The 12,100-nt window shown below is 38.1% G+C and overlaps 1 protein-coding gene and 1 non-coding gene across 2 annotated transcripts in view; one reads left to right on the top strand and one right to left on the bottom strand.

The window, feature by feature from the left end:
- Nucleotides 1-12,100, bottom strand: part of Mid1 (midline 1) — a 329,163-nt gene that overhangs the window by 304,644 nt on the left and 12,419 nt on the right. The window lies entirely within an intron of this gene.
- On the top strand, nt 11,272-11,408 carry LOC115030168. The gene has a single exon (XR_003835789.1). It is a non-coding gene; the product is annotated as a small nucleolar RNA SNORA51 (small nucleolar RNA).

Genomic DNA, 12,100 nt, shown 5'->3' with positions numbered 1-12,100 from the left:
TATGTGAAATGTCTGTCATAGGCTCATGAGTTTGGAAATTTGATTCCTGTTGGTAGTGCTGTTTGTGGAAGTAGCTGAACCTTTAGGAAATGAAGCATTCTTCTTCTCCTGGTTGTTGTTTTTCTGTGGTTGGGGGAAATCAACAGGATAAAAATCAAGAGATATTTTGTAAGAAAAACATCAATGTGTAAAATGACTCTATCAGATTACCTGAGGGAAATCTGCTGGACATTTTCTTGAAGAATGATGTGGGAGGGTCCAGTAGGAGTCTACTAGGGACTGTGAGTCTCTAAGCAGGTAGGCCTGAGTTGTATAAGAAAGCAAGCTAAAGCCATGGAGAGCAAGCCAGTAAGCGGCACTCTTTCAGGCCTTCCGATTCAATTTCTGTTTCCAGGTTATTGTGCTACCTTCCCTCAGTGGACATTGACCTGGGATACGTAAGCCAGAGAAATCTTTTCCCCCTCAAGCTACTTTTGATCACTGCCTTTCTCACAGCAACAGAATACTTTTCAGCCTTGCTTCCTGTCTGCTCTCAGTTTCTGGTCTCTGTTTTACGATCTGCAGGCACTAAGGCACTAAGGACTCTGCTATGCCTTCTCTACCATAATAGCCTACACTCTCTTGAGTCGTGAGCCTCTCAATTATAGGCTAAAAAATATTTTCTCTTTTGCATATTGTCCTAATGATGAGAAAATTAACTAATATAATTTGTAAGGTTCATGATTACTATTTGACATGAATAACATAAATTTTAAAGCTTTTTGACAGAGAACTAAAAATTCCATTCATATTATTTTTGATGTTTGTTATTCTGATGAGTTAATGACTTGCTTGGAGCTAGCCACAAATTGCTTTGGTATCTTAGTTAAAAAAAAAAAAAAAAGTCAACGTAGTCTATGTTAGAACAAATTGTGGTTTCACTTTATTATTCAAGAAATCCCTTTGATATCTACTTAATACTGTCTTTCCCATAAAGAACACTCAAATGAGACCATGTTCAGGGAAACTTGCTAGTAAAACTATGGCTAACCGATAATCATAGGTGTGGACTTACTATTCTTTTCTTGGAATGGCATAGTTCACCACAAATAAGGAAGGTGAGGCAGGTAGAAGGGAGCAGCTTGTGAGTTGCTGGAAAGGACCTTTGGAGCTATTCTTCAATAGATATTTGGGGGCCTGTTGACATTATAGATTCAGTTTAGGAGACAGTGACTAAATGCTTCCAAATAAACATGGAATTTCTAAAAATAACTCTTTGCAAGTACTGAATACCTTATAGTTATTAAAAATATTTTTATTAGATATTTCTTCATTTCAAATGCTATCCCAAAAGTCCCTTATACACCCCCACACCCTGCTCCCCAACCCACCCACTCCTGCTTCCTGGCTCTGGCATTCCCCTGTACTGGGGCATATAATCTTCACAAGACCAAGGGCCTATGCTCCCATTGATGGCTGACTAGGCCATCGTCTGCTACATATGCAGCTAGAGACACAAGCTCTGGGGCTACTGGTTAGTTGATATTGTTGTTCCTCCTATAAGGTTGCAGATCCCTTCAGCTCCTTGGGTACTTTCTCTAAGTCCTCTATTGGGGGCCCTGTGTGGCTTAAAATCCACTTTGATAATGTGTCTTATTATATTCTCTTCTTAGTAAATGAAAATGAATCTACCAATATTTCTTCCTTGCAAAAAATTGATAGTTAAATTTATGGCAACTTAAAATAAATGATCCATTCTAAAATACTACTCAATGAATAATGGAAAGTCAGGTATTGACTATGTTCTTTCTTCTACTTACAGATGTAAAATAACTCCAAAAATGTGTCTAGGAACTACAAATACAGAGAGCAGGAGTTATATTTAGAGTGGGGCCTAAGAAGTTAAGCCTGTCCAGCTGAGCACTTCTTTCTGGCTTGCCTTTGCAAATACCTTACAGAGCCTTTTACAATCAATTTGTGATCTCCTGTACAATATCAGCTCCCATTGTGTAATGTATCAACTAACTAACACTACTAGACAGATGCTCTGTGGGGAGGGAGTACTGCTGTGTGCATGATTTCGTTCAGCCTTCCATTTAACTTACCATAGAGAGAGGTGAAACAGTTCCCATTTTGCTCAGAGTTTAAATGATTTCCTGGATTTCTGTGGACAGCAAGGAACAGAAGCAGGCCTTGAAACCTCTCCCAGCTCTTTATGCTTCCAATTGCTAAAGATGGAACACTGGATTTTGAGCATGATAAAGGCAAGCCCTTTACTGGTAGGTTATATCTCCACCCCACTGAACACAGACTTGAAATGGCATACATGATTTTCCTTTGTACCTAGAAGAGCAGGTTGTTTTCCACAGCTAGTGAGTTGCAACATGGGTTCCTTTGAAAGAACACTGAGAATGGAATCATAGACATCATATCCAGTAATGGTTGGCTAGGTTTGAGACCCCATTTATGTTTGACAGATGCAGAGGCGGTAAGAGAATCATGCATGAGTTAGCAGCAGTGGATATTACCAAGTGTCATTCCTATATGTTCCTCAAAAGTCAAGCACTTAAGCAAAATCCCATATTTCTCCTATAAAATCACCCCAGTGCAGTTCAGGCAATCCTACTTTCTTCTGTAGATTTTGCTCATCAGCTCTTCATTATTCTATCAGCTCTTAATGAAGAGAGGGTAGGCACCACATAGTGCCTTCAGGTACAGTAGCGAGCTGCAAACTCTGCCACTGCTGTTCAGAGAAAAGAATCTCTATTAGCAAATGCTTAGAGTGAGTGGTTATGGCAGGAGTCCACTTGTAATTGGGCTTTGCTGATCTGAACTGGCAGTGGCATGGAAGGTTCTTGATATTCTTTTTGAGCAATTATTCTGTGGCTCTCCATCCTCATGATGTTTCTGCATGAGTACTCTTTTTCTTGATTTTCCAGCAGGTTCATATTTTGGCCACATTACTTGTCCTCTTGCATTCAAGCATCTCCAGACTAGCCTGCCTTATCCAGAGGACAAGCTCTGCAAAAGCAGGCATGCTACTCATTATTTTGGATTGCCTAAGGGTCTGGCAGCTCTTTCTGGCACGCTCAATGCTTCCCTCCCCTCTCCTATTTTGCTTTATTTTCCCTGAAATTTCTCATCTGAATTCTTTAACCATCATTGATTCAAGTACCCAATTTTACAAAAGCAACTCATCAATTTGACTTCTCACTTCACTTTGGTTCTAGTAATTTAATTTCTTTTGGACTTAGACTTTAACTCGGGAAAATGAAGAAGAAATATTTGGTTTCCAGGTCTCTAGCAAGCTAAATGATGTTGGGCATTTTTAGCTTCCCTGAGATTATTACAGTCTTTCTTTACATTTCTAAGGAGAAAAGGTAGAGAAGAAAGGAAAGAAAGAGAAGAGAAATATTTGTGCTTTCTTAGTCTTTTTTTTTTGACTGAAATACAGCAATTACCTAATTATGTTGCCATGTAAATGACCATACATATCATACTAAGCTCTTCTAAGCTGACCTTAAATGCTCCTTGTTTCCTTGTTTATAATATTATATTTCTTCCCCTTTAAGTAACTCGTTTCTAGCTAACAAAATGACTACAATAAAAATCCATTTCCATATTTTGTTGAAAAGAGATCATGACAAATATTTTCCTATCAGGTTCTCTGCCTAGATGACTTTGATAAAGTAAGCTGGCATGTTAAAGAGGTCCACATGCAAGGAATAGAAAGTGTCCTCTTACCAACATTTAGTGATTAAACAGAGTACTCTATCCAAAAGCTCTTATGGACTGAAACATGCCAATAACCATGTGAGTCAGCTCAGAAGAACATTCTTGATCAGCTGGACCTCCAGATGAGATCCCAGGTTCCATGGAACATGTCTAGACCCTTAGCAATGAACATAACTAAGATGTTCCCTGATCCATGATTCAAAACCTGTGACATGATAAATGTGCAGTATTTTTAAGTTTCTAAGTTATGGGGCATTGTCCTGTCTACTTTCCCCATTAGAAACTTTGTACACCCAAAACAGCTACTTTACATCCTCAATCGTATCAGTCTAGCTCTAATGATTTGTTTCTCTTTAAGATTGTGAGAGTTCTCTTGTCTTTTTAGAATGCTTGAATTTTTGTTAGAAGCTGTGTACTAGGAACTGATGGCTTTTGTTGTGAAGCTGTGTGATGATCTAGCTAGGAATTAAGCTACTTTTACTATTTGCTACAAGGAGAGGTGTTAGAGGCTCCAATTTCCTGAAGTATCCTTGCTCTTCATTACTCTGGTCTCTGCTTCCCTAGAAATTCTTTCTTAGAGTTTGAGCATTGAAGTTATTTTACTTATTATCCTCCTTCATGTTGTGGGGATAGAGTTAGGCAGAGGGAAGGCATTCTATAACCCTTTGATTAGAATTGGGCTTGTGACCCTGAACTGTGAACCATCATGAGTGCTTCTCAACTTATATTTTCCCCCTTACATGAGCCAGAAAGTCTAAAATCCAGGTGAGAATAGGTGGTTTTCCCTTTCCTAAGTAACTTAAGATGTTCATTTTTTCCTTGTTTCTGAGACATGTTTTGGTGAATGATGCTCTGGGGTTACGTAAAAAGGAGTTAGGCCCAAGAGAGGGGATATGGAACCTGAAGAGACCACCTCTAGTAGCCAGGCAGGGGCTCCAGTGGAGGGATGGGGACACCAACCCTTCAGCAAATTTATGACATAAAATTGCTTCCATCTAAAAGAAATGCAGATACAAAAATGGAGCAGAGAAAGAATGAATGTCCGACCAGTGACGAGCCCAACTTGGGATCCATCCATGGATGGACACTGATCCCTCACACTATTACTGATGTTGTGTTGTGCTTGCAGACAGCATAGCTGTCCTCTGAGAGGCTTTATTCTACAGCTAACTGAGACAGATACAAATACCCACAGCCAAGCATGGGATGGAAGTTGGGAACTGAAGTGGGTGGCAATCCCATAGGAAGACCAACAGTGTCAACTAACTTGGACCACTGGGACCTCCCAGAGACTGAGCCACCAACCAAAGAATATACATGGCTGGTTCAAGGCCCCTGGCATGCATGCATGTGTGTGTGTGTGTGTGTATATATATATATATATAATATATATTATAATATATATTCCTAGCCTCAGTGGGAGAGGATGTGCCTAATCCTATAGAGACTTCTTGCCTCAAGGTAAGGAGTACCTGGGAGGTACCCGCTCAGAGATAAAGGGGAAGGGAATGGGGGAAGAACTCTGAGAGGGGAACTGGGAGATGGGGCAGCATCTGGGATATAAATAAATAAAATAATTAATTTAATCAAAGAGTTAATATGTATTTCACACAATGATTCATTTCCCCCTGACCTGGCCAAGCACTAGGTGGATTTCCTCTGATCTTCACCATAAGATTCAGGTGGAAAACTTAGAAGTATAACCTGTAAAAATATTATACCTATTTATACAAGGCTCCCAGTAGCTCTGAATCTTTCAAGCTAGAGTAGAATCAGCCAACAATTGATCAAAGTTATCATTTAAGTGTTCCTACTAGCTACTGAGTCTAACAGCTTCTGCTTTGGGGGAAAGTAATCTATATTCTTTGAATATTCCTGCCTCTGTGGTTTTAGAAGTTAGAGTCAGGCCTGTGACCTCAATTCTTTGATAGATTTAAGGCAAGACATTAGTTTTCTGTTTGGTCTTCTTTTATCTTGTTGAGTTAGCAGAAATCATGACTCCTAAATTCTTTACATGTTGGAATAGTAACCAGATGTGTCTCATGCTACTATATTTCAGATTTACAAACACATTACATTCTTCTCAACTTGAGTAATAATTTATGAATCTAGAGATCTAGAGCTCCAGTTACTCTAAAGTGTTGCCCTCATGACACTGAAGTTCTTCACATTACCAATCAGATCTTATTATGTTGAACAAAAACGAAGTACATCAACAACTACTTCTTTTGGAAATCATAAATGTTAATGTAGTTAATTAAAAACTATATTTCCTCTAAGCAGTATAACTATCAGTCTGCTGAAATAGGAAATGAAGTGTTCCCTCAGGTCAACGTGCTGAAAGGCACAGAATTATTTTCTATTTAGAAATGAGATAGTTACTTAGAACACTCATTTAAAAGATCACCTCTGAGAACTTCAAAGGAAAGACAACAAGAAATGGTTTTCAGGTTTATGTTTCTATATAACAAATCATAAAATGCTAGTAAATGAAAATATGTTTCATTAGCTCATGGGGATGGAGACTTGAAAATAGAATAGACTCAACTAGTCAACTAGCTCTATGCTCCAGGACTAACATAACTGAAATGAAAAGACTGGTAAGCCCAGGGTCTTATCTGGAGTTTTGTAAAAAGGAACCATTTCCAAGGATATTTGAATCACTGGTGACTTTGGCTTTGTGAGTTTGTAGGACTAAGGTCCCATTTACATGCATCTGTCATAGGAGAATTTCTCAGCAATTATATGCTGCTTTTCTATCCTTGATGTGACTCTGTCCATCCTCAATGCCAAATATGGTAATCAAAAATTTTTTTAGTTCCAATCTTCCCAACTTGTGTCCCAGTCAATGTATGTTCTCTACTTGTAAGGTTGACAAGCCAATGTCACACCTATCTACACAATTTGTTTATTAAGACAAACTGTGCTGATGAAAACATTGGAGCAATATCTCACTATCCTTGTGTCTATACCAATGATAACAGCATTAATGTGGGTCATCTTCAGAGGCCATAGTAAGACTTTCAGTGCTTTGAAAATACCCTTTGCATGGGACAACTAGAAAATTCAATGCATTGTAAATGTTGCTAATTGACGGCCAGTTTAGTGTAAGTGAAGAAATGGTTAGGTTGAAAGACTTCATCCAAGGTGGATTTAATCATGCAGAGGACATCAGTGACATTGTTGGTGGATGGTTTGGGTTGGGTGATGAAAGTGGACAGTCCTTATCTCTAGGCAACTATGAATTACACAGAGGGGAAAGTATATTTTGGCTCACTACTTACATATGCTTATATTGTACTGACTGTTAGCTTGTTAATTTTTTTTAAGTAACTGGGAAAAGAGGGATAAAGAAACTAAGTGATTTAAGCCACAGCACCTACTAAAACAAATTTAAAGAAATTGAGCTTATCAACAACATAAAGGATTCTTAAACCTGTTTCTTCTTTTTCTGTCTGTGTTCCCCTTTCTTTCAGTTACTCTGAAAATCTTCCTAGACCAGAAACTAGCTAAGTATCAGCTTCTTAAGTCTTCTGTCTGAGCATCACTAAGAAGGATCCTAGTCACATCAGGGATATACTGCTAATTTCAGTGTTGGTCTCTGGCCAGATTGGAGAACTCCTAAGCCTGGATTTTCTGTCCTTTCCTGGAGTAGTATAACACTGAACATAGTCCTTCTGGCTGTCAGATGGACATACCCTGAAAGAAGTAACATGTCAATCATATTCAAGTTCCCACTGAAGCAATGTGTAGAGTTAGTCATGAGCCCGAATACTTAGAATATTCAGCAATGATAAGCAGGCAAATCATTTTTTTTCTTTTTCATGTCCCCTCCTGACTTTATAATTTCAGTAGAGTTTGTCTTTTATAACCTAAAGGGTCAGAAACATTTTCAAATATCAATTGGCCTGTTACTGGAGACTAGTACTGAACCTACTGGGATCACATCAATCTGCAGGTTTCCCCCAGCACTGTAGACACATTTCATCCTATAATTGAAAAAGAGATTTGATTCATATTCCATTATGCCAAAGCCTCCACTCAGGTCTCTTGACAGAGAAATCTGGGCAGCAGGGAGATGGACTAGTTTTTTTTTTTTTTTTTTTCTAACCTCACTCCACAGATGCTTACAGAGAAACTGAAAAGATGGAGGTAGAGGGATGTTTATAAAAGAAACCAAGCTCTTCCTTGCAGATTTCAAAATCAGATGAGGGATGGGTAGCACAGAGAAATAAGAAGAAAAATTAAAGCAATGAAAGGACTCCTGTCTTGGAATAGCTTGGTTCAGCATTTACCTAGGTCAATATTTAAGGTCCTTGATGTACAGGTTCACTGTATCCTCTCAAAATCCATAGAAGGAAACATATTTACCTTGACTCTTATAAAGCCCAGAAAAGTGAGGGACTTGCCCATGTTATATAGCTGGCAAATGCCAGAGTGATGACCTGAACCTGATCTGACTCTGTCTTGCCAGAAGATCTCATTTTTCTTGTGCTGCTCATAAGAAACATATAATGTTTTATTCTCTATAAACAGACAACCATGAACTGAGTTTATGGGTTTGATGATTCCTCCAGAAGGACTTAATATATGAATAAGCTAAGACTCCTGGTATTGATTCAGGCAGCAACATTTTCTTATGCATCTATTCTTTAAACTATAAACATCATTTTCCTCATGGAATGCTTTGATGCTAAGATTATCACTTATCAGAGGTTAGTCTAGAAAATCCTAAGTTAACTCATAAAGTGCAAAGGTAGGCAAACTTTTCTATAAAGTCTTAGTCCCTTTGTCTTCATAAGACCAGCAATCCCATTGCAACCTCTCAGCTCTGCTCTTGAGCTATGAAAACTTCCAGAGACAATAATATGAACTGAATGGGTGTAGCTATATTCTCATAACACTCTCTTTATGAACACTAAAGTTGGAAATTCATATTACTTTCACCTGTCATAAAATAGCACTTCTTCTTTTGAAGCCTTTCAAACTTGAACATGAAAGAGCCATGCTTGGTTGGGCGTCATATGAAAACAGACAGAGAGCCAGATTTAGCCAGTTGTAGGGAATTGCATTGCATTTTATTTTACCCTATGTATGATATGGTTTCCTTTCAGAAAACTCACAAAAGTAGAGGAGCCGTTGAAATTAATTAGTGAACACTATTGCATATAACTTGAAATTACATTAACACAAATTTTTGTTTACTAGGGTGGCTCAAAAGAATATTTCATATACTTATTGTACTGAATTTATTTAGTTGTGTATAAGTGTGCGTGTGCATGTGAGTATGTGTGTGTGTGCTTCCATATATGTGTATTTGAGTCTTGTGTACTTGCATGCCACAGGATGTGTGTGGAGGTTAAAGGACAGCTTACTGGGGAGTTGGTTCACTCTTTTTACTATGTGGCTCCTGGGGAGTGAGTTCATATTGTCGGGTGTGGCAGCAAACAGCTTCACCCACTGGGTCATCTCAATGGCCAAGATTTGTTTTTAATGAGAAGTTTTACTGATATAATTGAAGATCCATATGTAGTTGTAAGAAATAATCTAAAAAGAACCCTTACCCTCTTTGTGCCGTTTCTCCCTATATTTTAATGTTAATCTATATAGCTATAATACAATATCACACCCTGAATACTGAAACAATGTTACTGAGATTTTAGCAGGCTTTCTAGTACTGGTGTGTGAGAGTATATGTACATATGTGTGCTTAGCTCAATTTCTGCAAAGACCCCTTATGTTGCCCTTTTAAACACAACCATCTCCTTTACTTTATCAATCTCTACACCTAGGAAACCACTAATTTGTTTTCTATTATTTTTTTTTAATTTCTCCTACCAAGTCAAATTAAGGGACTCATGGAGTATGTAACCATGCAGCATTGGCTTTTTTGAAAACTCAGAATAATTCACTGGAGACTCATCAATGTGGCGAGACATATTGATAACCCATTCATTTCCATTGCTCCATGGTATTCTGTAATAGAGAGGTATCAAAGGCTGCGTAAGCATTAACTTGTTGGAGAGTATTTGGGTTACTTCAGATTCAGGGCAACATAAACAAAGCTTATGGGAATGTTTGTGTACAGGTTTTATTTCTTTGAAATAAATGCCAAAGAGTGTGTTTCAGGTAGGTATATAAGTACATAAGCATGCTTATTTTTTAAAAAGTCCTTGGAATATATTTAATATGTTTTAGAAGACACTATCACAAAATACTGGAGAATAAAAAATACAAATAAAATATTTTAAAATCCTCTGTTATGTTGCGTTATTTCACCAATTCGGAAATTCTAGAGTAGAGACTTAACTGCTCCTCAAAATGTTGGTCACCAGAGACAAAATGGTCAGAACAACAACAATAAATAAAAAGGAAGAAAGTCACTTTTGCCTCTCCTCTCCTCTCCTCTCCTCTCCTCTCTCATCTCAACATACTTTACCCTTAAAACTGCTACAGAACAGAGTGACCAGCAATACTCATCATGAAAGAAAGAGCAAGGGTAGCTTAGCTTTGGGGATTTGTGAACTCTGTTCTTGTCACAGCCTCCCTTGAGGAATCCTTGTGAAACCGCCTCACAGAGAAACACGCAATGAAGGGCAGCAGTGTGTGAATGTGCAAACACATTTCCTAGCCCTCCAGAGTGGACATGGAAACTGGAAATGAAAACTCTTTGACCATGGCAAACAATCCCCATTCATCAGACTCGCGGGGTTATGCAGTTATGTCATTCCGAGTTGCCTGAACTAATGAGAGTGTTGGTTGATTTAGTTTTGATAAATTACAGTTTTCCTGATCTTAATCCCACCAGAAAAGTTAGTGGATAGGCCAAAGAATTCATCTAATTTCTACCTTGTACTTGGTACTTGGCTAGTCACTCTACTATCTACTACCACATATTTGTACATACCAAAATTTACTATTCTTCAAACATGGGAGGTGTTGTAACAGTGTCAGTATATCTGACCCAAATACTACAAAACAAGGGTTTTCAGATCAGCAGTATCCTCATCACCAGCAATTATGTTAGACATGCAGACTGCTGGGCTCAATCTCAAGACCAGCTAAAGGAATTTAGGCAGGAAAGGCTTAAAAGTCTGCTTTTCTTCCCTATTTCTCACTTGGAGATTCTGAAATTTGTTATTATACAGCACTGTCTTCAATCACCCAGAAGTTCGCATGTAGACAACAGAAATACTGATCACAGAGTATGAAATGATAGTAATAAAGCCCAAAGAGCAGGGCTGAAGAGATGCCTCTGCAGTTTAAAGCACTTGTAGCTCCTGCAGAGGACACAGCTTCAGCTCCCAGAGACCGTGTGATAGCTAACAACTCTATGTAACTATATTTCCAAGAGTTTCAGCATACTTTTCTGAACACAAGTACATGGCATATATACATAGATTCGGGTAAAATAATCCTAAGGAAAAATTAAAATAAAAATTTTAACAAGACAGAGAGCAAGATATTTATTTATTTTAATTACTAGTCTTTCTGAGATCAATATTTATGTAAGCATTTATCAGAACTCTTGTTTCAGATATTCAACAGATCATACCTTTCTTCATGCATGTTATGTTTGTTATATTTTTTTAATGAAATTGCTTAGTTTGAAGAGGAGGAAGAATAAACATTCCCTATGTACACCTCAGCCTACGCCACTGTGCCTGGTCTGTATTGTGAATGGGGAGACATGGGAAAAAATGGCTTAGTTTGGGCTTCTACTTAGCACCTATTTAAAATTCTTAATCAAAATATAATTTCCTTGAGGGCAGGAAGTGTATGTCCCCACAGCCTAATAAATAGGTGTGTAATAAGTGGCTGTGGAACAAATGAATGCATTATGTTTTATATTATAGTTGTTTCATCCAATATACAGTGTATTTTCATATTAGTGAAGACTGGATTTTTTTCATGCTGAATTATTCCCACTATATTTAAATTGCCATCACACATTCCTGAACTTACCGAGTTTAACAAAATCATTAACTATATGGTGTCAATAACAAAATAAACCACATCTTTGGTGCTGTCACAGAGAATCTAAATAATTTTACTGTGAGCATTACTCCCATGTGCACGTGGGGAAATCTAATTTAGAATGTGTCATGTTAGATATCATTTAACAGACATCACTACCTGCAAAATGGCTCTTAGGAACATATTTAGGGAGATCCATAGGTGAGCACCAGTATCTCAACCGAACCACTTCTTATTGAAATGATTCCATAAGGAGACATAAATTTAGGAGAAAGGCAGCAGTGGATACCCACCCAAGTGAGGTGATAGGCCTCAGCTTATGCAGACTTTCTTCCTTCCTTCCTTCCTTCCTTCCTTCCTTCCTTCCTTCCTTCCTTCCTTCCTTCCTTCCCTCCCTCCCTCCCTCCCT

This window comes from Mus caroli, chromosome X (genome assembly GCF_900094665.2).
Source record: "Mus caroli chromosome X, CAROLI_EIJ_v1.1, whole genome shotgun sequence".
NCBI lineage: Eukaryota > Metazoa > Chordata > Mammalia > Rodentia > Muridae > Mus > Mus caroli.
This window is presented reverse-complemented; position numbering and strand designations above follow the sequence as displayed.